Here is a 23,949-nt window from a genome sequence, read left to right as displayed (position 1 = left end):
GTTTCAAGGGGATTTTAAATCGAAAAGAAATAGTTAGTTCCAATATGAAAAATATATCAAATTTATTCCTGTTGTAATTCTGTCATTTACTTCACTGGTGTTACACAAGGCATGAATTTTTCACTGCATCTTTATAGCATGTTATTACAATAGCCTTTTGGTCTTCAGGGGCAACTCTTCTTTAGGGAGTTAGCAGGTCTGTACATAAGCAAATGGAAAACTTTTTGCTAGGCTGCATTTTAAATAATTTATGTTCCAGATATTTAATAAGAACATTGGAGGCTGGATGAAAGAAATAATTTTACCTTTAACGTATAATTTACATTTCCAATTCCAAATCCTTTGTAAATGTGAGTCACTCCGGGCTTATGATAAGCAGATATTGACATGGCCTTTGAATATAAAGTAATTGCTTAATAGAATTTCTCCCTCCCTTTCCTATAACTTGAAAGCAACTAACAATGATTGTATTTAGTGGGATGACTGTGAATTGCGGAGGAAGGTCAAGAATCAGAAGAATCAGTCTGAGAACAATTGCAAATAATCCATTGGCACTGGTAGCTACTAGCATGACCATTACTAGTGATTTTTGTGCATCAGGAAAAGCTTGTCTCTCACCACTGAATAGTTTAAATGATACAACAGGAGAAAATGAACACAAAATTACTACCTACTTGGAAGTATTATGCCTTTGTCATCTTCTTGATTGATTTTAGCATATAGTTTCTAACGGACCCTTGTCTGCTAGAACTTGTAACAGGACACGTTAGCTCTGTCTCCAGGTCTGCAGCAAGCTCTAGTCTGGTTATAAAGTGCAATTATTGCTAGTTCGAGACAATTAAATTGCTGTTTTATGTGACAGAGCAGAACCGTAAGTGTAAACACCTAAGGCTCCTAATATAGAACAATAGCATGTGTAAGATGGCATTCTTTGTGCCTTTAACTTCATCCACCTAAGAACAAAATATGCCGGTTGCCTTGCCTTTTAGAATTCATTTTAACCTTAGAAATAATCGGACTCCCAAGAGATACAATGACATTCCTACAGGTACAAAAGATAGAATATCATCAAGATTATAGAGCATCATTCTAATGATAATTTGTCCTTGGTCGACACTTAGGCTATTTATCAATATTTTCAGACTGTTGTAACCACATGGTAATGATAATGGGAGTACTAGTGCAAACATTGCCCCCAGGGCTGCTGCTGGTTTTAATTGTCCTGCATCATTCTTTTCAGAGCAAGACTAGACAACAGGTGGTGTAGTCGAGATACTGGCATTGTTAACCATGGTGTAGCAACTGTGGGAAATAATTGACAAGCAAACTGATTTTATTCTGATTAGTCTATTTAATTCATCATAGGGCCTTAATCTAACTAAATCTGAACATACAGTAGGATATACACGGTCAACAGAAATCATTACCCTCAGTATACAAGTATTTTTTTGTTTCACAGACATTCTAAATGATGCAGTTAATTTTCCATTCATGTTACTCTTTAATCATAAATTAATCTTGGAAAAAACATAGAGCTTTGTTTGATATGTTAATGTAAAAGGACGGAATGTTTTTTATATGATACATTTTAATCTGTCAGTGGTAAATATCCTGTAGACTGAAACAACATGCTGCATGATTTTTAATAAAAGTAAATACTTTTTTCTTCAATATGAGGGCACCATAAGAGAAAAAAATCCTCCCCCCAGCTATTTGATTTCAAGTTTAATTTACATACAACCTTTTCTTACATTGTGGTGTGACCCGAAAAATTTGTAGTCACATAGTAGTTCATGCACTGGTGAATGTACTAGCAAGAAAAGATATTTTGCTTTCTAAGCTTTTTCTGTAATATTTTACATATCATGCTTGAAATGTACATTAAAAGAACAACTGGCTAAGCACTTTTATGGTGCTTTTAGGGAAATATGAGTTGGTTCATTGGAAAGATATAAATATCTAGATGTGTATGTGCATATATATTTTTTCTTGTAGGGGCTGAAAACATACACATAGTGAGAATACATAAAGATCAATCAAGTTTATTTGTATAGTTTTGTCATAATTTAAATATATATTTCATATAGGTACAAATGTTTCCAAGCATCCAATATCATCAATATCATCATACCAATATCATCAGATATCTCTTCAGCTGTAATACTGAGCCCACAGGGGTGAGGTAAGCTGGAATTTTTATTATATACTGTCCTAGCTGTATATTTCAAACCTTACTTTTTATTATTTTATACATTTTTAAAAGGAGAAAAATATAGATGAAAATAATCCTCCCCCAAGTTTTAATTCAATATTACAGCTGACTAAATATCAGACATCCCAGTATGATACCCTCGGGTATCTCTATGATTTGCCAATTCATGCTTTCCAAGACTGAAACTGTGACTTCTCTTAAGTGTTAGTGAGTACCACAACTATATGCTTTCCTTTAGACAGCCACTAACAGGTACCCACTTCTCCACCACATTTTTCCCACTAGTATCCAGCATCCAAGTTCCCCAATTCCATCTCTTGCTACAATTTTGTTCAGTATTTGGGAAATCTAAAAGAGCTATTAACTTTCATGTGAGATTCGAGGAGCTGGTTCAGAATGCTTTCTAATAAAAAAAAAAAGGAGGAGCCTCAGTCCCCACCAGGAGTGCAGCACCACACAGAGGCACAGGCAACATTTTGAAAGCAGCAAAAGAGCTGTTTGGACAAAGAAAAGTTGCTGCCCACGGCTTTATTGACTCAGAACAATTTCACTCATAGCTGGTTACTTTTCCCCATTTAGAGTACTGCTTTTGATGGATTTCTTCCTTCTAAATAACATCACTAACTATGCTGGGAAATCATCCAGCAAACCAGGGCTAGCCTAGCCATTTGCAAGGCCCTAAGCTACCACAAGGGCCCTAAGTGTGCAGCACCTTTTCCTCAATAGCCTCAGTGCTGCTGTTGGGAGGTGTCTGCGACCTCTAGCAGAGGAACTAGGAGATGAGACTGGTGAATTGCTGGTAATTGATGGGACCCCAGAAGTGACCCCATAGTTCCACTTATTTGCTTTGCATTGGTGCCCTACTCAGACATATCCTTTCTTTCCAATAACTGAAGCAATGCTCAAAGTAGCTTCAAAGAAATCAAAACAGCTTGGAAAGCAGAAGCAACCACTTCTATAGGACTAGGGCCTTGCCTACAATGAATGTTCTCCAAAACTTTCCCATTGTTGACCTAGCACCAATACACCTCCACCTGTGCTAGCAATGGTGTAAGCACTAGTGCAAGTTGGGTGCAGATGGTTTCCCTGCTGTATCATCTAACTCACTCCTGCACTCTGTTCCACTAGTATTTCCATAATTGTTAGCATCAGTTCAAAGCCAGCAATGAGAGAATTTCAGAAAATACTCAATGCAGGTGCAGATTTAATACGAACAGCTCCTCTTAGTGATTTCCCACCTCTCTATTTAAAGAGCCAGAGGACATACCTAACTTAACATACCTTGTATTAACAGGTGTGTTGTGAGCAAGACACGAGAAGTCATTCTTCCGCTCTACTCTGCTCTGGTTAGGCCTCAGCTGGAGTATTGTGTCCAGTTCTGGGCACCGCATTTTAAAAAAGATGTGGAGAAATTGGAAAGGGTCCAGAGAAGAGCAACAAGAATGATTAAAAGTCTTGAGAACATGACCTATGAAGGAAGGCTGAAAGAATTGGGTTTGTTTAGTTTGGAAAAGAGAAGACTGAGAGGGGACATGATAGCAGTTTTCAGGTATTTAAAAGGGTGTCATAAGGAGGAGGGAGAAAACTTGTTCACCTTAGCCTCTAAGGATAAAACCAGAAGCAATGGGTTTAAACTGCAGCAAGAGAGGTCTAGGTTGGACATTAGGAAAAAGTTCCTAACTGTCAGGGTGGTTAAACACTGGAATAAACTGCCTAGGGAGGTTGTGGAATCTCCATCTCTGGAGATATTTAAGAGTAGGTTAGATAAATGTCTATCAGGGATGGTCTAGACAGTATTTGGTCCTGCCGTGCAGGCGGGGGACTGGACTCGATGACCTCTCGAGGTCCCTTCCAGTCCTAGAATCTATGAATCTATGAAACTTCACAAGCAACTTTGTGCAACTTTTCTAATGAAAGAGGAGTCAGGCATAATCTAGAATTAGGATTTTAATTAGAAACCTAAAATTAAACCCCAAAAGGCTAACAAAATATTTTCTGAGTTTGGTCTCATTTCACTGAAAACCCCATCCCTTCGAAAACCCCATCCCTTCAGTCTCTCCTTTTAGATCTCCAAAGTCTTTGATGAGAAGTCAGCTGCTGGTCCACAAATCCACCAGTTCTGACACCCCCATCTTTATTTTTTTGTGGGAGGTAAAGGGGAAGGGTCTCAGACCTGCTGTGTCACACAACTCCTACCACAGACCACCTTGATGGGAATAAGGCTGCCATCAACCCTCCCTTTGAAGAACAGAGAGACAGAAAAGGTGAATAAGTCTGAGGGTTGGTCCACAATCCTTTGCACCACAGCTCTGGAGCTCTGGAAAATGATACAAGAGGAAATGTGCAAGAGATTTTAGAATGATTTAGCATGCAGCACCACCACCACCACCACCAGGTAAAAAGATGTGTTGCATGCTCTGGTGCTATCCAATTACCGATAGGAAGCTCTCAACCCTCTGCAAGAAACCCTTTCCAGCAGGGAGTGGAGCTAATGGGGTGGGGCAGCAATGGTCATACTTTGTGTAAACAGAAGATGGAAGAGCTGAGACCAGGTACTCCTAAATATTCCATAAGAGAATCAGTAGAGGAAACAGGTGGAAAGTTTCTCTACAGTAAGTAGTTCCCCTCTCGAAGAATTCAATTAACGTGTACCCATATCCCAGTAGAACTCATATGCCATCATATTTTATTGCTTAAATGATGCTTAGCAGATACATAACATTTTCCATCTTCAAAATATGAATTAAATAAGTGATATTCCAATTATTTAATATGTGCATATATATTCAATTTTAAGTTATCCCACAAAAACTAATGATACAAATTGGAGAGTTCCTTTCAGTCTATTATTCCCTTGCCCTCAAATCCTAAAACTAATCATCGTAGGCATGGTTAATGCATAACAGTTTGTCAAATTATAAAGATAAGACTATGTAGTTTATATCAAATTTCTTTACTTTTAATATACTGTTTACCCAGGGTAATATTTTATTACATAACTGCCTTTGTTTCAACAATGGTGCCTATTAGACTGTCCCACCATTTATTTCTTATTTACTTTACAAAGTGCTTCTTTATGCCAATTTTAAATTTGATTTTCTTGAAATTTCTTTGAATGCACCACAAACCTATCATCTGTGCTGTGCTCAAATGAACTAATCTGACATTATTTACCTCCATTTAAGATTTTCATAATTCAATTACATTTGTTCCCTTTGAACATCTTTTTCTTCTTAAACTACATAAAATTAAGGTTCTGAAACCTTTCCTCATCAACCTATTGTATAATCCAGAGAATAACCTATTACAGTCATCCCATGTCCCTTTTACGCAGAGAACTCAGAGCATTAAAATCATGAAAAAGCACAAATTATTTGACCAAGATACACAGACAGTCTCTCCAGTATTAGGGAAAAAATATTTATGTCACTGCACAGTTTAAACACACCATACAGTAGTTGTGGCTGGGCTGAATCCTCCACTCTGTCTTCACAGTTTCTCTGGCCTCATGTCCTGCATCACCCAGACCATAGTAACAAAGCCTCCTGTGACTTATCCTAGAGTCAGCTGAATTGTATACTCAGAGAACGGTTTCCTGGGAGAGGAACTGGGAATAAAAACCCAGCCATCTCTTATAGTATGGAGGGATAGAAGTCCTCCTGTCCCTGGTCCCCCTCTCAACACGTCATCAGGGTAATTAGTTTGCCCTAGTAAGGAAAATAGGATGACTGGTTGATGCCAGGGAGGTCAAAGAAACAGTCAAGCTCAGTGAAGACAAAAGACTATTGATTAACACCCTGAATCAACAGGGTAAATAGATTACTTAGGGTCTGGGAAAGACTAGGAAACGAATTGCTCTGTTGATCCCAAATAGTAAACTTCTGATCCTTGCCAGAGTGTTTTTTTTTTTTAAAAGATGATTCACCTTCTCATAAGTGCTGTTCTCCGAGATGTGTTGCATATGTTCATTATACTGTAGGCAAGTGTGAATCCTGTGCACTGGTTGCGGAGAGTTTTCTCTAGTGGTACCCATACCCATGAGGCGCCCCTGCCCATCCCCAAGAGCCTAATGCTTCAAAGGGAGGATACACAGGTGAAGCTGCCCTGCCCCGCCTTCACGCCAAAAGCTGATGGTGAACTCTGATGCATCAGGGAAGGATTTGGTAATGGACCCAACCAACATATCTCAAAGAATAATAGTTACAAGAAGGTGAGTAACCATTTTTCCTTCTTTGAGTACTTGCATATATCCATTACTCTGTTATACCACATGGTGAGACTTGGAGTCTCATTAGAAGAAGGAATGTAGGGTCACTTTCCCTATATTTGCATCTTCCCTTGAGGTAGCAGAGAACACAATGTCTGATAAGGATATGAATGGAAGATCATGTCATCACCCGACAGATGTCCATAACTGGGATGTGTGCCACAAGGGCTGCTGAGGCTGAATGTGCTCTGGTTGACCATGCTGTGAGTTTGTTAGGATGTGTTACCTCTTTGGCAGCATAACACAGTGAGATGCAGCTGGTGTTGAATTTCTAGAGTTGTGATTGGATGACCTCTCATGCACTCTGTGTAAGGAACAGCTGGGAAGAAATTTGAAAGGTCTTTGTCTTATCCAGGTAAAAAAACAGAGCTCAATAAAAGTTGTGGGAGGGGGGTTGTAGAGTTCATCTTTGTGATTATGTAGCTTTGGGAAGAAAACTGGCAGCTATATAGACTGATTCAGGTGGAAATCAGATACCACTTTTGAGAAAAACCTTGGAATGAATGGAATGAACTTTCTTCTTGTAGAAAAGTTTGTATGGTGGATAAGTGACCAAGGCATTCAGTTCTCTCACTCTCCTAGTGGAGGCAATAGCCATGCAGGAAGCTATATTCACTGACCTGTGTGGGAGCAAGCACAATGCTAAAGACTTGAAAGGAAGATCCCTCAGAGCCGACAACACTAAATTCAGATCCCAAGAAGGAGCTAGGTCCCTGATGGATAGAAGAGGAAGAGAGAAGGGAAGTCCTCTGCACTTATGGTCTTGGGTCATCCACCAGGTTAGAGATGACAACATCCTGTCTGGGGTGCATAGCAACTTGTCTAGATGGTAAATCTGAGGACAATAGACCAACTTGAGCATGCCTGTAATGCTCTGAGTTTCAGTCTGGTGTGCGTCGCTCACATATGTACATGCAGCCATATGATCTAAGAGCCTGAGGCAATTCCTCACAGTGGTCTGAGGGACCTTGAGGGATGCACAGAGGCTCAGTATAATCTGAAATATGGAAAGAGGTCAAAATACTGAGGCAAAGGTCAAATCCAGGACTGCCCCCAATGAATTCTGTTCTTTATAGAGGGAATAATGTTGACTTTTCTTTGTTCAGTTTCAGGCCCAGGATGTTGAACAGACACAGTTTGATGGACAGCAGCCTGTTCTTGGGATCTGGAGTGACCATGAACCAATCATCCAGGTAAGGATACAAGTGGATGTCTCTTTTGTGGAGGTAGGATGCCATGACAACCATGCACCTGGCCTGTCATCAGCACAGAGGGTCTTTACTGAAGGGCAGGATGGTGAATTGGTAATGGTCATCTCCTACAACGAATTTAAGGAACATCCTGTGGCCAGGATGGATTACCACATGGAAATAGGCATTCTGTAAGTCGAGAGCAGCATACCAGGCTCCCAGATGTAGGGAGAGAATTATCTCAAGTCTATACATTGCTGAGAAGTGAGTAGGTAGGCCAGATCTCCAGCATAGATGCCAGCCCTAGGTGATCAGAATGCATGGTTGTTTTCCTGCAAGCACAGGTCACAGAGCTAGTCAGCTCCGAGATCTCCATGACAGTGCATGTGACATGCATGCCTATAGATGTGGGTCAAGTTCAGAGAAAAAGTTCATGCCTGAATTAAGCTCAATTAAATTGACTCTTCTGGTTATTTAATAAAAACTGAGGTTAAGTGAGGTCATACCAGACTATGATTCATGAAAGGAAGTATTAGAACTTGCCCCACCAGGTTTGAGAGAGTTCCTCAACGCTTCAGCTAGATCTTTGCACAGTCCTATGTTCTGACTCAGGCTACATCTACGCTACAAGCCAGGAGTGTGATTCCCCTGCTTAGGTACACATACTCGCCCCCATCAAACAGCATGAGTATAAATGGCAGCAGGGTGGAATGGGTATAGGCTTCATGGCTGAGCCGTGTTGATTATAAACCCACTTGAAACTGGAGGGTACGTACTCAGCACAGCTTAGCTGTGCCTCCACTGCCATGACCCGTGCTACTGAAGCTATAGGGCTATTTGTACTTGTGTTTGGTCCATGAGAGCTAGCATGAGTACGTGTACACAAGCAGGGGAATCATACACCTATCTTGTAATGTAGACATAGCCTAAGACTCTTGCACCTTCTTTTCATATTAACCTGTTGCAATTGTGCAGAACTGTGTCCTGACAAGTTTATAACTCTGTTTATCTGGGGATAAATTCATCCCTCATTTAATTCATTTTAAGTCAATAGCGTTACATCAAGTAAAAATTAGATCCTTTATCTTTTCATTGTACCTTGAATCACCTAGAAAGATGATGTCGTTGTACATGAGGTTCTCCCCCTAATAAATCCACGGTGGCTAGAACTTCTAACCTGTCCCCACTTTTATTTTGCCTATAATAAATTTAAAATGTGTTTAAGAAAAATAACTCCAAGACATTTATAATAACTTATTTAACAAAACATCCTCTATTGCCAGAAGAAACTGTCTGCATTCCTCCCTCACCTCTTGGAACTATGGGTAAGTTTTTGTTTCTTATTTTTGTGAAATTGTACTTTTAAATGATTTGGTGCTATTTAGCAGTTAGTTTGTATATTCATTTTTTCTTATTCACAACACTCATGCCCAAATATTTGGCTCTACTCATATTGGTGAAATAAAATACATTTGTTAAATAGACATGGAACATTCATCACAATAAACCCGTTGGAACATTGGAACCTCAAAATGGATCATCATTAGTTTTCCATGTTCCTTTCCTAATAGATAAAGGATTACTAGTGTACAGCAGCTGCCCAGGGGAAGAGCGCACCCAACCTCTATGTACAATATTTACATGTAATGAAACAGTGGCCTCATAATTGTGTGAAGGCCCTACAAATCACTTCACTGTACGTTCATTAAGAACTGGCTGTGCATTAAATGTCCTCAGCTGTGTCTGAATCACTTATTACCAGTCCTTAAGAGACATAAAAGAGACTGTTATGCTAAAGTTAATATGCTTAAAATTTGCTACCAACCCAAGACCTGCAAACCCTAATTCTAAAATAATTCTACAAAGCACCGAACTATTACCTTCTAAATCCCCAAAATCTAGCAATTCAATGAGTAAATCTGAGCACAAACACAAGTACGAACCGTTTATTCAGATTACTATAAAAGTACCAGTTAAGCAGTTATACTGTACACCTATAAATCACCTTCAGATCAGCAGTGAAGACGTTGTTCAACTATTGTTATGCAGTGCAGTAATCTAGAAATAATAGTTTCTACTCCACTGTTGATGGAGAAAGAGAACTTTCATGGACAATAAAGGATGCAGGGTTTGTTTTTATTATATCCATCCATCTTAGCCCACAAAGTAAATATTAATTCTTAGATGCCTTGTATGTCTATAGTACAGAAACATAAATTTTAGTTCAGGTTTTCACAGATAAAGCTTCTGAAACACAAATATAACTTAGGGCTCATTACAGAGAAGTGGTAAAAATTAAATATATCACTTCGTTTGCTGGGCTGCATTTTAAACTGCTGCCTTCACAGAAGCAACAGAATCACAAAACAGAATTGACAGGTCTGTTCTCGGGTTTCCACTCTTCAGGGAGTTTTATCTTTTGCCCAAATATGCAGATTATGACAGCTATTTTGTGTTATACAAATGAGGTTACCTCATGAGTTTGCTCCCAATTGAATGCTAACCATATTGTCTCGTTATAAACAAACATTTGACTTTATTATATCTAATACTATGAAACAGCCTTAAAACAGGAGAGAATATTTTCGTGGTAATGCTAAGCTTTTAGCTCTTAACAACTTTTACTTCACAGGATCTTAAATGATACCGACTACATGGTAAACATCTATATACTTGGTCCAAATGTGTTTAGTATTGTAGTTTTCTCAAGAAATACAGAGTATTACCCAAGACAGAAAAAAAGCTCAAATTGTAGTCACCGCAAGTTTCCAGTAATTTTTATTTTCATTGTAATAGGTACCTGTCTTGGACTCAGTCCCCTGAAGCTGTGACATTAAACATTTGTTGAGGGAACCCATTTTGATAAAGCTTGACAGGTAATAAAACAAGTTTTACTTTCTATTGCTGGTTGCTGCTATTCATTCTCATCAAAGAAGCTTTTCCACAAAGATTTTAATGTATAAAATTGCCATTTACATCTGCAGGATTTCTGTCAGTTTTATAAATCTTCTGAATCATTTTTATCTAATCCACTTTGAAATCACATTAGCTCCAATATTTGATGACTATATTAATATTAGTCCCATAATGGAATGTGCCCAGGTTACATGAATGTAGCCTCAAAGGAGTAAAAGCCTAGCTACAAAATATATTCTTCTTCAAACTATTCCAGAGAGAAAAATTAACCATTTTATTGCCAGTTTGAACAGTGAGGCAACAGACCTGTATACCAACAATCTGCCAAAAAGACCAGGTGACTTTAACAATAAATTTAGCACAGACTTGTTTCTTCTCATTCTCTGAGTACCGCAGCCCCATCCTGAAATGTGATTTCTTACATTAACAAACAATTTGAAGCTTAAGAAATAACAAAAATCACTTCTTACCCTGAGCTTGCAGGTTCTGAATTCAATCAAAAATTCTCCACCCTGAGACCTGGGAAAATACAAGAAAGAAAATCACTCTATCAGCACTGACAATAATTGGTGAGACATTCGAAATATTGTAAACCAGGTAAGTGATGGTTCAATGCTATGAGTAATTAATACACACATACACTATGGAAAAATCAATGGACTTAAATCCTTGACTAGCATACTTTGAATGGAACATTATTTATCAGAAAAGAAGCTCAATAAAACCTTTAAAATTTAAGTGTAATCATTCTTTTTTCAATGTTCTGAGGCAAATTCAATTTCAAACTTCCCTACAATTGAGTTTATGCATTTTCACAGTAAACACTAAACTCCCAGGGTAGCTAGGTAGAAAAGCGTTCAAGTTATATATTGCTGTAGTTCAAACAATATTCTTGGCTAGGTTTATCTAGAAACCAATGGCTTTTTTTGCAGGGGGTAAGCAAATTAATTAGTTCTCTGTGAGGTATAAAGAACAGGCAACACGAGTTCAGGCCACACTCCAAGGCTTTGGTTTGAAGGCTAGAGAAAACTGAGCTAATTACAGATGATACACATTTGTGGTTGGAGGGAATCAGAATGCCCTGCAACAGCTGACAAAGGAGCAGTAGGGGTAGAAGCGCAAGATAAATGACTGGAGGTGGATGTTTGTAAATGTGGAGGGACTCAAATAAAATGTTTTCTATAAATACCAGGAAGAGAAATCAGTTTAGTGTATAAATCTCTTTCATGAACAAATAAAATTGATTCACAAATGAATTAACGTTCATTTAACTGAACTGGATGCATTTCTCTATAAATGCTAACCTTTGTTAAAGTTATGAGTAATATAACAATGGTTATCCCATTACCAAGGCTTTAAGTTACCCATTAGTTTAATAAGGGCAATCAAAGAGTGATTTTTCTGCAACAAAATGAGTTTACACCTTTGTTTCCCAGCATTTTTTTCCACTAGAACATTAATGAAAATTAATTTTTCAGATTTATAGTCTGGCAGAGAAATATTAGAAAATGCACAAAGTCTAAACATACTATTATATATTAGTACTTACATTTCAGATTAGGAGCACAAAAGGGAGCGGGACATGTTATAAACCAAAAACACTATTCAAGCATATCACCATACACCAATACTAAATTTACTTTAGCATCGTATTAATTTTATGTAATGATAACAGGTATAAGAGAAAGATGAAAATGCTGGCCCTGATTCAGCAAAGTACTTAAACATATGCATAACTTCAAACACATGAAGAGTTCCCTTGTTGTTCTTTAAGTACCTTGCTGAATTGAAGCCTTAATACTGAATTATTATATATCAATAAATTCCCTGTGTGTGTATGCAAACACACACACACACACACACACACACACACACACATTTTCAAAGTGCCACTTGTAATTCTGTAGTTAATGTTGTGTTCTACATTTATAGGCAGGGTGGTAGCACTGCCTACTAATAAAGTTGCCTGATACTTCCCATTAAAAGACCCTGTTTTCAGTTGCTATACCTTTGCCAAACAGTAATCATTTAGGCTGAAATGTTCCATGTCAGGGGTCTGCCACAAGCTGATTTGGGGGAGAGGAGGAGGAGGAGGGGAATTTCAGCCAAAACAGTTTCAGCCATTTCTGAAAACAATGTTTGGGGGAAATAAATTGTTTCACCCATGGGGAGGGATAGCTCAGTGGTTTGAGCATTGGCCTGCTAAACCCAGGGTTGTGAGTTCAATCCTTGAGGGGGCCACTTGGGGATCTGGGGCAAAATCAGTACTTGGTCCTGCTAAGGAAGGCAGGGGGCTGGACTCGATGACCTTTCAAGGTCCCTTCCAGTTCTAGGAGATGGGATATCTCCTATATTATTATATTTAAAAAAATGGTTACCTTTTCTTGAAAAACAGTAGTGCCCCATGATTTAGGGTAGAGACTTGAAAATTAGTGGCCTTTGAGTTAGCAGTGTAGCTTTTGCCATCCATGAGAAAATCTGTTCAAATCTGGCCAATTTATAAGCCTTGGAAAATTGTAGTTCTTACATGCTCAGTAGAGACATGCTATAGTTTTGCAGCTAAATTCCCTAAAGATTCCACTTGCAATGAGCATGTTCTAGTCAAGACTGAACAGGGATTTTCCTGCAGCTGCATCTCTGGACCTGGATCCAGGCACCAAAAGTGAAAACAGGGAGCCTATGTCTTCGGTTTTCTCAGTGTTCCTATTACTGAAGCTTGGGCAACAGGAAGTTGCTGCCTGATTCAAGTGCAACTGGGACAAAAGACAAAGCTGAGAGGATCTGGGGGGAGTAGATAAGCACAAGGAGCCTGTAGGATAAGGGGAGGTGATTGGAACCAGATGCTGGTAGGGGCAGAAGAGAGAAACTGACTGGGAGTTGGGGTGAAGGAAGATTGGGACGAACTGGGCATGGAGACTGGGACTATGGGCCAGGGAGCGAAACATGCGGCAGGGGAAAGACAGATTGGATGAGGAGCCTGATGGAAGATGGACAGGGAGTAGAAGCCTGGAACTGGATAGGTGAGGAGAATGAGACTGGGATGATGACCTGTGAGGGAAAGGGGAAGAAAGAGGATTGGGACAGGTTGGAGGATAAAGGACACAAGGGGTCAAGATTGGGGGTGTGACCCAGGGACCTCTTGGTGCCTAAGCATTACAGTGATCCCCTGCCTCTGGCCTCTACATACTAGTTTGCTTAAGAGTGTAAGGTCTCTGCTGAAAGCCTGTGTCACATTGGTCCTCACAATCATTGTGGAATGTAAGTACAGAAAATATGTAAGAAGTTAAGAAACATGTAAGCTAAGTTAATTTTCAATTTCAACTTGTAACTGGTCACCAAAAGGTGAGAAACAGATTTCCTTCAGGCAAGGGATATTTATCTGTCTGGCTACATGTAACTAGAGTATTGTAGGGTCCACAATAGATGTCCATTTACAATCTAAACTAAATGCAAATGAAGGGACTGTGAAATCTTCCAGATGGGTAATTTTACAGAAAGAAATAAACCAGCGGGAGGGGATCCTGTTTACAAGTGAAGACAATGGATTTTTGGACTTTAACTGTACATACAGCGCTACACTCTACATCCTTTACTGAGGGAGAAAGCGGAGAGCAAGATTTTTCATGAAAAAGGGATGACAGCCTACTTGGCTGAAAAACACTCATGAGCAATACTAGGTTCTAGAATGCATTGTATTACTTTATTTTATATGCAAATCTTAATTTCCAATATTTTCATCTATTTGCTATTACTTGAATCTCCATTCTTTGTTAAATAAACTTATTTTTCTTTTTAAACTATAGACACATCTAAGCGCTGTTTGTAAAGTGGAGTGGTGATCCTGAGGTGAAAATGGTAAGGTGGTGTATACTATTCCCTTAGGAGTATCAGACCTGGGAATTCTGTGAGTGTCTAGTGGAACAAGGGCTGGACACTCCAGGAGGATGCTCAGAGGTTGGAGTGTGCCTATTGTTAACCTGTAAAGAAAGAAAGAGGCCTGCGGAGGCTCAGAAGCCATGTTTTTGTTGACAGAGGCTAATGGAGGCAGGTAACTGATCCACAGAAGGCACAAACAATGGTTCCTCACACTAAGGGCAAGTGGCAACAAGGTGCCTCATAACCTTGCATACCCACAAAAAGCGTCAGAGGGGGAAGAGGCAGAAGGGTCTGTTCCACTACAGCATACTTCCCACCAAGTCTAGATTGGAACCAATGAATCCAGAATCTCACTATTCCTCTGCTGTCAGAAAATATCCCTGAAACCCACTGGCAAAGTAACTCTCTTATTCCCTTCTAAGTGCTGGTCCACACAGAGGGTGGTAACCTATTACTGATATCAAGAACTCTATTAGCTCAAGCGGTAGAGGTCTGTGCAGTGGATCTAAAGGTTCCAACCCTGCTGAGGAATGATGTAGGTATTAATACTATGCATATGATATAACTGGTTTTTTTTCAGTTTCCTTTTTTTTTAAAATACCTAGGAAGTTACACACACAGAATCTATGTTAAAAGACCATTAAGGTTGCAAAGTTAGAAAATGCCATAAATAAGGTTGCCTGTGCAACCTTAATTGAGCTCCCTTGTGCCCATGCATTATGATAGTATATGATCTTATACTATTTTTTCCACAGTACCCCTGCCTCATTCAGTGCACAGGATGGACCTGCTCTGGAGGTGAATCAGAGATATATAGTCAAGGACATTTGTCTGTCGGATCAGGGCCGGATTTAGGGGCAGGCAACCCAGGAGAGCACCTAGGGTGCCAGGCTCGGGGAGCACCGAGCTCGGGGGGCTGTTTTTTTTTTTTTTTTGTTAGTGACAGAATGTTTGAAGTAAAATGTTTCAGGTATTCCATACGTGGATTCATTTTTCACAAACCTCCAAAAATGTTCTGGGCCTTTGTAGAATCTTGTGGAACCTTCCAGACCTTCTGAGAACTACATTTCCCTCAAACCTCCTAGAATGTTGTCAGCCGTGCCCTCCTAGGTATATAAGGGGTGGGATGTTGCCAGTCAGTCAGTGAGATATAAGAACAAAGTGAAGTGAGAGCTCAGCTGCGATACTGTGAACCTTGTTTTATTGTGTAATTGTGAAAATGTACTTGCGTTTTAAGACTGGAAGAGTGTAAGTAGTGTAATAAAGGACATATTTAACGAGACACCAGAGATATCTATTGAACGCTATCTATGCAACAATATAAATTGGGGGGAAGGAGAGCCGAAGATGCTCCTCACCTGGGGTGCCATTTGATCTAGGGCCAGCCCTATGTAGGGTCCCTGATTCATTGGTGGATAAAATAGTATGTGATCATGTTATTAAAGACTATCATAATGCACTGGCACAAGGGGGATGAATTAAGGCTACACAGGCAACCTTACATCTGGCATTTCCTAATTTTTGAGTGCTTGATTTTGCACCTTAACATTCTTTATTGTATTTTTGAGTGTGCATGTATGTATGTAATCAAACAAGTTTTTATTTATTTATTTATATAAAATACATATATATGTGTTCATTCCAGGGAAATCTGCATCAATCATGCTGGTGACAACTGCGGTGGCTAAGATTGCAAAATCGTTTTCGTTCTAAATTCCTGTTGTCAAAAGATAATAATTTTCTAACATATTCATGTTTGGGCTGATTCTCCATGCAAGTCCCTTCACGAAAATGGTGGTAGTGGGGGGGAGGTAGAAAGAGGAGAGGGGGATGTTGAAGTTTTTCTTTTTTTTTTATGGGGAGAGGTGAACAAGTTAGAACAAAGTCCCTTTCTGCTGTTGACATCTTATGGAAGGATTAAAACAACCACATTTCCCCCATCTTTAAAAAAAAAACAACAACAAACTAATCCACATCAAGAAAATATTATCACCACCATTATTATAGACAACTGAAATACTACTGAAATGCAATGGACACTCATGTAATGTAAAAATAGCATATCTTTATCGCAGCTGAGGATCTTTCCTGAAAACTTCAACCTTGGTGCCCAACCTCGCAAACAGTATCAGGCACAGTGCTTACTAATATAAGTAGTTCCTTGAGCAGCACATACACTTTGCTAGGGACTTGTCTACATGGTAACTGGAACCAAGATAACTAAAATCAGTTCTAATTCTCATCTTTAGCTATTTCAGCGTAAATCTCTGGGGGGTATTAAATTATATCAAATATTTGGAAATTAAGTCAATAATAAATCAATTTATGTTACATTCACTTCTTCTGAAATAAGAGCATCTCCATCCAGATTTGCAATAAATAACTAAAGATGTGAATTACAGCAGATTTTATTTTCATTCCAGCTACCTTATCGACAAGCCCTAAGTTAGAATGAAACTCATTCAAAATTAATGAAATTGTAGGACTAAGGAAGTGCAATAGAAAAGTCTGCAAAGTTCTTAGCTATACACATAAACATGGATGTAGAGTGAGTGCAGGCAGATAACTGTACAGTTGTTAGCTAACAGAAGCTTACAAGCTCAACTATTGAAACAGGAGTACAATGTCAACATGAAGGGTTCAATAGCTAAGAGTAAGGAGTGGTGGTGTGCATTTGTGGTGTTTTCTATTGATTTCATAGTGAAATTTCAGGTATTGTTTATATTAATGGACACCATAAAATATAGCTATGTGGACAAGTTAAAAGTAAACATGTGACATGCTTTACTGTTGGCGACATAATAATGGACTAAATGAACCTCTGGGTCTATTCTGGATCTGCAATTTCTATGTTCATATATTTTGTCTCTACTTTGTCACAGTCCTTTTCAACTTTAAGTAAAACAAATGCTTAAAGACATATTCTAGGTATTTTTTAAGGCATAGCTTTACAGCATAAACAGTGTAAAATCACAGATTAGAACTACAATGCTAAATGACAGCTGTGCAAATTGTTTCACACAGAGCAGATCATATCATGTGAATGTTTATCCTTTCATCAAAATTCTGATTTTTGGTATTTTTTTTTCTATTTCAGCCCATGGCAAGAAAAAGAAACTGGTTTCACAATATTTAATTTTACCAGGAGGATATGACACCCTTTTATGCAGCAAAATGTATGCAAGTTACTCTACATTTACCTTTCATGTGGCTGCTTTTAAAAAGGCAATATGTACATACATGTGTGTGTACAAACACTGCAGGATGCCTTCAAAACATCATTGGTGACCTTTGATTGGTGGCCCTGTTCAACTCTTCCAGTCAGCCATTTCATGTGAATTCCCTTTGATCAAGAAGGGATCTATCTGGTTCTTTCCGGCTGATTTCTAGGGTGATCAGATAGCAAGTGTGAAAAATCGGGATGGGGGTGGTGTGTGTGGGGGGTAATAGGCACCGATATAAGAAAAAGCCCCTATAAAATCGGGACATCTGGTCACCCTACTGATTTCCAGCCAGAGAGGAACATAACAGCAAAATGTTGACTTGGTCACTTCTAACATTCCCGCCTTCTAGTTAGACAAAGAGAAAAAATCTCAAAAACACAATTTAGGATATCTGGGCAAGCCCCTCAATATACAGAATAAAACATGCTGTGTTGCTGAAGAAAACAACAACTGTCATATAAATGCAATGAGGCCTGAACGGTCAGACTCTGTTCCTGAGAGGAAGGAAGCACAGCATGCCTAAATTAGGCACGCCAGATACCAAAGAAACAGAATGACTCCTTTCTTCAAACAACTGCAATTGTGAACCAGAGAGGATATGCTAGGTCCCATCAGATAGCCATATTATTATTATCATCATCTAACTGATATAGTGGAGGCTATTTTCAGATCTATCAAGCTCTGCAAGTCCAGATTTATTTTATGTTCTTTCAGTGTGTGTGTGTGTGTGTGTGTGTGTGTGTGTGTGTGTGTGTGTGTGTGTGTGTAATACATTGACAGCTCTGAAGTTTGAAATCCATTGTTTATCTACAGACAAGAGCAACAAGGGCAGCAGCTTTACAAACTTCTCCTTGTAGTTTTACCAATGTCTCTCTTGACATTAAGAGATCACAGTTACAAGGAAAGGGTAACTCAGTTTCCATTAAAGATGAGCTCAAACCAAACCCCCAGCTTCAAACATGTCACACTTTAAGGAAGTTCAAATCTCTCTTCCACCTTAATAGCTTGATCCCAACTTTAACTTCTAAATCTATTCAATCCTTATCTTCTCTTCCTGACCTACAAGATGAGAGCCAAAATAGTGCTACATGCTAGACACCTGTGTACTATGAACTGGGCTGAGACCATTAATTCCACAATATGGTGATCAGCTGAATTATTGTTACTCGTGTATTGGGTAGGATTTGAAAGCCTATGTATCTAATTACCACCCCCATCCACTATAGTTTCCCTCCACTGCCTTTACAAAAATAAGGTGTGCTTATCTTACAGAGATGTTAGACCAGGAGTCTGGGTGTTAAGTGACCTCAGTTTTTATTCCTAGGTCTGCATCTCAACTATTTTTGCTCTAGAAAAGCCACTAACTCTTTCAGTCCACCCAGTTTCCTGTTCTGTAAAATGGGGTTAATAATTCTTATCTATATAGTAGATACATTGTGAGATTCCATTAATGTTTCTAATGTGCTTTGTGAGCCTGAGAAAAAAGGAGCTATTGAATAACTGATAATTATTATTTTATTTTTCAATATGTATAAATATCTATACAATTGTACATTATATTGTCTTGGAGGAAATACGATTCCTGTTCTCTCAAGAGCATGATTAATTTACCTGCAAGTCATCTTGTTTCCATTTAAGCAAAAAGTGATTTATTTTCCAAGTTTGCCAACTCACGCAGGTCATGACACTATTCAGTAACAATTGCATTTTTGGCCAATTCCCATTTTTGTAGTACAATCCCTCTAGCAATTGTCATTGGTTTTAGGATTTTTTTTGTGCACTTCATTAAGATCCCTACAGACTCCAAACATTAGAATTTTAGAAAACAAGCAGAGATTGTTATCCTTTGATAACGTTCTAGTCTATTGCCATTATCTTGTAATTAAAAGTCACTGATAAAATGATTGTTAACTAATCAGATTATTGTATTTTCAAACTCATTTTAACATAACCTTTAATGAAGGGACCCTGCGAGCTAAAAGAAAATTACATTTCTTGTGTCATGAATGAAATTCAGACACTCCAACTATATCATTCTTGTCACTTATTTGTTCAAGAAAAGGCAGAGAATAAAATTATTAGTTTTCAATATCTCTGTTGCACATAGATTTTAAAATTTCAATACAAAATTGGCAAAGGAAACAGATCCTATTTGATAAAGTAAATATCAGAAACATATTTCTCCCAGATAATATTCACTACCAGTTTAAGATCAGTTTAGACTGAATCTACCCTAATAATTCTCCTCTTTCCTTTTGTTGCAAAGGAGATAATGACCAGGAACGAGTAGCTGTTCATATTCTCACTAACACATAAAATGCAAGTCCTTGAAAAAAAAATAGTTCCCAACTCCTGATACATGATTACTCTTGCATTTTAAAGATGTGAATCAAGGATAGCATTATATTGAACCTGTTCAAAATATTAACTCTCTGAAAATAATCAGCTGCTGAATACTCTGGAATATCTATGCCAAAGTAAGGTCACAGTTCAGAAAAAGAATTCTAAGAGTACTTCAGGCAATCTGTGATTAAGTTTAGATTTAGGCATCCACTCAGGTAATGCAGCCATTTTTCACTCTTTTTGGAAGTACCTAGGGGTATATTGTAGCTCTCAGAGAAAAGAGCAAACAAAAAACAACCAGGATTATACAATAGTTGTCAGAGTTCCAAATTCTTTCAATTTTTATAGATACAGTCATGGTACAGGTTACTACCTCAGAACTCAAGATTCTGTTCCTGGCTCTAACACAAACTTGCTATATTATCATTCACAGGCCATTTACAATTTTTTACTCTCCTAGATCTCCACCTTCCCATCCCAGTCTGGCAAATGGAATCAGAAACTGCCTTGGTCAAAGGTGTATTTTGGCAAGGAATGCAGATAATGAAATTTCCTTTCACTCTTGAAAAAAATAGCCCTGCACTGGTAAGCGGTACACAAAGAAAATATTCTCCATCACCAGGTATTTTTTATCCACTAGTTTCATGGCTAATCATTTCTAGTTTTCACATGTCAATTTGTGAAATATTTTCTATTCCTTGGAAAACTGCTTCTCCTATAAGCCAGTGCAATCTTTTGTGATGTCATGTGATTTTGCTGGTGAGACAGATGGAGACACAGAAATACATACCAAAAATGTCAGAAGGACACATTTAAGTCTATCTCAAAAACTTCTTAAATCAATTCAGTTGAGAGAACATTCCAGCTATCAATGTGACTGAACCTTAAACATTTGAAAGTATTAGTGTTAAAAGAAGGCTGCAAAACAGCCCAAATATGGAGATACTACCCCTTCTGCACAATATACCTCATAGACTTTCTACCCTGAGTAATCCATGCTCCCATACAGTGTATGGTTCTTTCTCCCTCACAAATGACTGGACCCTGGAGATTTGAGTCTGCTATAATCTTTGAGCTAACAGACTTGGAGCTTCTAGTTGAAGCAATAGAACCAGCAGTCCCAGGTTCAGCACCTATTTCTAATGTGCACTGCTGGGGTATCATTGGAACTGTTTCTACAGCTCCCCAAGGCACAGATCTCTGCCAGTTAAAATAAAGGAAGCTGCCAACTGTAGTAGGACAACAAGCTGTAACCAGGCAATAGGGTGCAACATGCTCACACATGCACATATAGATTCAGAGCCCATTGAGATCGACAAGAGTTGTTCCACTGACATCCTTGGGTTTTAAATCAGGCCCATAGTGCCTGCTTCCTCTCCCACTGAAGTCAGTGGGGAAAGGAAAAAAAATCAATAGGACAGAGTTAGACCCATTTTTTTTCTTCAAATATAGCTGGTGCAATAATTTTACTACATGGAAGTGGTAACAAGCCTTTTTGGAGACTAAGTGAGACAAAATCATTTCAGACAAAAGTCAGATTGGTCAAATTCTTTAATTGATTTATAATTTTAAAACAGTTTGAATTTTCCTCAAACTGTGCAATACAGATTAACCTTTGTGTTCAGAGTAAATTGGTAATTTTCAAGCCAACACAATTTTTCAAATCAAAGTGGCAGGGGGTCTCGCAACCTAATTATGGACAGGCTACCTCTTCTCCATGGTACATACATGCACACACACTTACAGCTTTTCTACTCAGAATCTCACTAGTTTAATCAAAGGCTTGAATTTTAGTTTAAAAGAAAGAGTGATGTTTTGGTTTAACTTAAACCTGTCTCTGACTTCTGCTAAACCAAAATAAACCCCTCAAACCGATATAGATTTGTAGACTCTGATTCCAAATAGGACCATCGTCATCTAGTCTGACTTCCTGTAGAACGCAGGTAGAACTTCCTCAAAATAATATCTAGAGCATTTCAGACAAACATCCTATCTTGATTTAAAATTTGCCAGTGATGGAGAATCCACCTTGACACTTAGTAAATTGTTCCAGTGGTTAATTATTCTCACAGTTAAATACGTATGCCTCATTTTCAGTCCGAACTTGTCTAGTATCAACTTCCAGCCCGTGGATCATGTTACACCTTTCTCTGCTAGATTGAAGAGCCCATTATTAAGCATCTGTCCCCATGTAGATATGTATAGACTATAATCAAATCACCCCTTAACCTTCTCTTTGTTAAGCTAAATAGATTGAGCCTCTGGAGTCTATCACTCTCTAAGGTATGTTTTCTAATCCTTTAACCGTACTTAAGGCTCCTTTCTGAACACTCTCCAATTTATCAACATCCTTCTTGAATTGTGGGCACCAGAACTGGAAACCCTATTCAAGCTGTGGTTACCCATTGCCCAATACAGAGGTAAAATAACCTCTCTACTCTCAAAATTCCCATTTATGCATCTCAGGATCGTATTAGTTCTTTTGGCCACTGTGTTACACTGGGAGCTTATGTTCAGCTGGTTATCTACCATGACCCCCATGTTTTTTCCACAATTGCTGCTTCCCAGGATAGAGTCCCCCTTCTACATTCTTTCTTCCTAGATGAATACATTAACATTTAGCTGTATTAAAATGTATATTGTTTGCTTGTGCCCTGTGTCCAGACAAGGGTTTGCAGCACTTTAACTAAACCCGTGCGAGTTTGCACAGACTTACTTTGTGCCTTTTCTAGCTCTGTAGTATGTGCTCTTAAAGCCCACAAGAGCAAGGCCCTACCTCTCACAGGGTTTATGAGCTCTGCAGGAAAAGCACTTACCACAGGACCCTGAACACATACAAATGTAATTCAAATTGAAGTGACTGACTAGTAAGTGGCCTTTTTGTGCAACTTAAAATCACTACAGTTCAAAGAACCACACCTAAATTCTGAAGAATTGTTTAACATAAGTTTCACAATTGAATGACCTTTTTTTGGGGGGGGAGAGGGGTTGGCCCAACATGGAGAGAGAGAGAGAGAGAGAGAGAGAGAGAAGCAGCAGCACAGGATAAAACATTGCAAGACACACAATTATTCCCAGACTGTGAAGTTAACAATGCATTCCAATCCAGAAACCAGCATGTGAATCGTGGAGATGAAGACAGTGAAGTAATCTGTCCTCCTGTACCCAGAACTCAAAGAAGATGTACATACTTTGCTGGATCAGGAAGTTTAAGAAATTAGTGATATCCAATTCCAAATTTCCTATCTTGAATTAACTTTGTTTTGTTTTTAACCAGGATTAAACCTAGTTAACTTGAACTAAACGTATGACTGTTAATAGCTGTACTGGAGGAATTTTATAACAGCTACATCCCATTTAGCCTTTTCACATTTAGAGGGCCAAAGAAATAATTGGTTTAAGGTAAGGGGCCCATGATCTCCTTCAAACTTTTTTCACTCAGCTCCAGAAGCAAAGGTTCTTCCAAGACAAGTAACTGGTTTTTATTGGACCAAGTTGGTAAATTCCCAAATCAGATCTCCTTTCAAACTAACTGCTTGAATTAAGTGCTGCTCTAATGTCCAGATTTTCATAAAGTTCTATGTGCAGAAATGTGAATGCTTTATCAGTTGTAAAGAATTTTCATTTGATTCACACGAGCACTAAGTCACTATGAAATGCATATCTGGTTTTGACAGTTTATCCTATGTGCTACCTGTGTTAACTAACCTCAGTGCCATCTAAAAATAACTACCTGTCTTGGAATAGGCCTTAAAAGTTTACTATCTTTTAGTGACTGAATTGCTCATCTTATATAGATGAATCTGAACAGCCTAGAAAAGTTAGTGACTGCAAGGAGCTGTTATGTATACTACTGTTAGCAAGCTCCTTCCCAGCAGGCTGTCTGCAGCTGAGCCCACGGCTTTTATAGCAGAGCTATGA

General features: G+C 38.6%; 1 long non-coding RNA gene across 4 annotated transcripts in view; it reads left to right on the top strand.

Annotated features, from left to right (window-relative positions):
• Nucleotides 1–22,498, top strand: part of LOC117879302 — a 56,004-nt gene extending 33,506 nt beyond the window's left edge. Inside the window, exons 3-9 of one of the 4 annotated variants that reach the window (XR_004646228.1) lie at nucleotides 6,192–6,422; nucleotides 7,586–7,672; nucleotides 8,953–8,994; nucleotides 10,466–10,545; nucleotides 11,069–11,182; nucleotides 14,389–14,440; nucleotides 17,559–22,498. This is a non-coding gene — a long non-coding RNA (uncharacterized LOC117879302). Of the gene's footprint in view, nucleotides 1–4,553; nucleotides 4,608–6,191; nucleotides 6,423–7,585; nucleotides 7,673–8,952; nucleotides 8,995–10,465; nucleotides 10,546–11,061; nucleotides 11,183–14,388; nucleotides 15,183–17,558 lie in introns of those variants that run through there. The other 3 variants (XR_004646230.1, XR_004646227.1, XR_004646229.1) reach the window with 3 other exon arrangements.
• Nucleotides 22,499–23,949: the final 1,451 nt, after the last annotated feature.

Source organism: Trachemys scripta, chromosome 6 (genome assembly GCF_013100865.1).
Source record: "Trachemys scripta elegans isolate TJP31775 chromosome 6, CAS_Tse_1.0, whole genome shotgun sequence".
Lineage (NCBI taxonomy): Eukaryota > Metazoa > Chordata > Testudines > Emydidae > Trachemys > Trachemys scripta.
This window is presented reverse-complemented; position numbering and strand designations above follow the sequence as displayed.